The sequence below is a fragment of the Capsicum annuum genome, chromosome 3 (genome assembly GCF_002878395.1).
Source record: "Capsicum annuum cultivar UCD-10X-F1 chromosome 3, UCD10Xv1.1, whole genome shotgun sequence".
In the NCBI taxonomy this organism is placed as follows: domain Eukaryota; kingdom Viridiplantae; phylum Streptophyta; class Magnoliopsida; order Solanales; family Solanaceae; genus Capsicum; species Capsicum annuum.
The window spans coordinates 246,381,228-246,384,811 of record NC_061113.1 but is presented as its reverse complement, the minus strand read 5'-3'; positions in this window follow the sequence as shown (position 1 = coordinate 246,384,811).

Genomic DNA, 3,584 nt, shown 5'->3' with positions numbered 1-3,584 from the left:
AAATATTTCTCCTCCTTCATATCGAACACACCCCAAAAAATATTTTTTGAGATCAAAAAATATTTTTCTAAAATATATTTTTATACTTTAGCTAAAGATTAAAATGTATTTTTTGAAAATTATTTTTTCATTTTCCAAACAAACATTACAAAATATTTTTCGGAAAATATTTTCTATTCATCAACCAAACATAGAAAAACAAGTAAGAAATCAACTTGTTTTTCAAGAAAACATTTTCTAGGAAAACAATTTCCATGGAAAACATTTTCCTTCATACCAAACACACCCCCGGAATTTGGATCATTGTATTAAAGCAAGAATTTTTTTTTTCTTTTAGGGAGACTTTTGCTTGTAAGCAAGTTGTAGCTTACATTATAATGTAAATGAATAAGAAGTGATGATTATAGGATGTTGAAGTTGAACTAGTCCAACTGGCGAATATGTTGTCCTACTGGACCCCTCTTCATTATTTTATGATCTTGAACACACTGTTATCAGTTCTATGATTTGTAATAAGTGCTCTTTTCTATTAATTACTATTTTCCTAAGGTTAACTGATCAGTGTTGAATTTGGCTATTTGTTGGCTAATTATTTATATTTTTAGGATAAAATGGAGGTTGTCATAGCTACTGCTCTTTCAGGATCAACAAATGATTCATCAGAAGATCAAGAACTCGATATAAATCGCATGTACTTTGAAATTATGGGTGGAGAAAAAATGATGTGTGTATGGATTGGGCTCTCAAGCTTCAACCTTGTATAAAGATATGACATGCAATTTGCCTGTAATATTCGATCATGTTGTCGAAGAGCGCATCAAAACACTTGAGAAAGAGGTGTCGTATATGAGAGAAAATCAAGAGAGAGTTCTTCAAGAGCATGTAGAGTTGGAAGTGCAACAACGAGTAGAGCAAGAGATTTCCCGTTAGAGGCAACAAAGTGATGATCGATTTAATTCTATGGAGGAGAAATGGTCTCGCATAATGAGCGATGTAGCATTATCTTCTCGCTCATTTAGTAATCCTACTCTCCCTAATAGGGACTCATCTAATGCTTAAGTGTTTAATCTTTTGAGACTTTAGTTACTTGAAGTGTCGACTTGAACATTGTCACACTTTTTTAGATAATTATATGCTTTAAATTTTAAACATTGGTAGACTTTTGCTTATTGAAGTGGTGATTTTGCATGTTTTAATTAACTTCAGACGTTTTCTCTTATAAATCTTGTATTATGTTTTATATATATATATAGATATATATATATAGATATAGATATAGATATAGATATAGTGTGTGTGTGTGTGTGAGAGAGAGAGAGAGAGCATAGTATTTTGTAATTATTATTTATTAAAATTAAAAATTCAAATAAAATTTGTGACAGATTTAGTTTGTCACAATCTATTCTAAATTTGTCACTAATATAGGTAAGAGAGTCATATTGTGACTAAATTAGTTTGTCACAAATTATTTGTAAAGAAATATATTGTCACAATTGTGGTGACTAGGTTTAAAAATTTGTTACGAAAATTATTCTGTCACTATTTTATAACGGAATATTTTATCAAAAATCTGTTATAAATTTGTGACGAAATTTAAGCCAAATTTAAGGACTTATATTGTGACGGACGATCTGTCTCAGTTCTGTCACAATAATTTTGTGACGGAAATTAAATCCGTCACAATGATTTTATGACTAAAGGTTCTGAGATGCACATATTTCCATCACAAATCCATCACAATCAATGATTTGTGACAGATTTGTGAGTAAAATCTCTCTCACAATTTCACCATTTTCTTGTAGTGTAACTTTTTCTGTTTTTCATACGTCATGGTGATGACTAACATCGATGCAGTATATTCAAGCGAGACTCCCAGTAGAATAATTTTTACGTTGGAAGTTTAGAGACAAATTTTAATATCCGAAAGATTTAGATTGAGCACGATCAAAACTGAACGCTTAAAATGTAAGTGGAATGATGTAATTGAGATTGGCATGGAAGTGAGACTTCAATTTACACACAAATAAGAGATATAACACCCCCTTAAGCAAGAGGTTGGAGGTTCGATCCCCACCTTTGGTGAATGGAAAAAACTCTGTGGCCAGTTTCCTACCGCTTAATGCGCTGACAGTAGGAACAGAGGATTAGTCTCACGGCTGCTGGCTGTGAGGATACCTTGGAAAATAAAAAAAAAGATATAACACTCGACTTATATAATGTACTAGGGAAACATAGAGTACTGACACTTTAAAGAAATGTAATGTTTTTTATGATACAGAGGAATCAAGTTATCGAGTGTTAGATATAAACACCATATATGATAAGTGTTAGATATAAACACCATGTATATATATACTAGTTTAGTGTATGTGTTTCTCACGTGTAAGCTAACTATTATTATCAAACTTATCCCAACCCTGACTTTCAATTCTCAATCTGAGACTCAACTCTTGACTTAACCTAACTCCCTACCCTGAAACATCACTCTCGAGTGTCAACCCCGAACCAATATAGGACCTAGGATCCAATCTTGAATTTAGATTTGACTTTGAAACTTCACTTGAGTACAGTCTCTTAAAACTTGACCAAACCGACTTCGACCTCAACTCGAGAACAACTTTCGATGTCAGTTTGAGAACCAACCACTACTCAAGAATTAGTGTCCAATCTCAACCAGACATCTGACCTTCGACTCTAACTCTGACCTCCTCAACCCTGGACCTGACTCTTGAACCCCAACCCCAACTCTTAATTATTGACCCAGACTCAAGGTCCAACCCTATTCAAGAGTCAGGATGGCTCTTGAGTTGGGAGTCGAGGTCAGATCCCAAGTATTGGGTCAGGAGTCAGGGTTAGATAATGTGTTAAGTTTCAATGTTAGGTCCTACTTTAGAGTTAGAAGTCAAGATCGAACATCGAATCAAATATCAGGTCGAGTAGGGTCCAGGGTTAGGATTCAAGTCTCGTGCTAAGAGTTGAAGTTGAGAGTTGAAAGTGGAGAGTAGAGAGTCGAGGTTAGGTTTTGCTCCGAGAGTCGAATCTTGATTCAGGAATCAGGATTGGGTCTCAAGTTAAGAATTATGTTAGGGTTGGGTTTTGAGTTGAGAGTAAGGGTTGGGGTCGAATTGATAATTCAGATTAAGGTTTATGGTTGTGATCTTTTATACCAAAGGTAAGCTTATTCATTTGTAAAGCTACATATGCCAGTGTAACACATTTCATTACCCAAAAATTTTTTTAATAACATAAATACGTAAAAATATTACAAAACCAACATAAGGGATACATTTTTAGGGAATAATGAATGCAAAAATTAAAGTAGTCCCACACAAGGTTAAGATTACTGTGTACTATGACATGTCCCTATCTAACGCTCACTCTTTTCTCTCCCTCAACCACATTCTTGATGCAAGATTAGTTCTTAGGTTATAGTATTGATATAGTCTAAGTTGCGGGACTTATCACCTTCGATGCTACAATTGTATCAGATTCTTTAAATACACTACTTTTGGAGAATATGACATGTACACTCCGTTTATATTTTTGAAGAGTTCGAACAACATAACACGTTGTAAGATAATTTC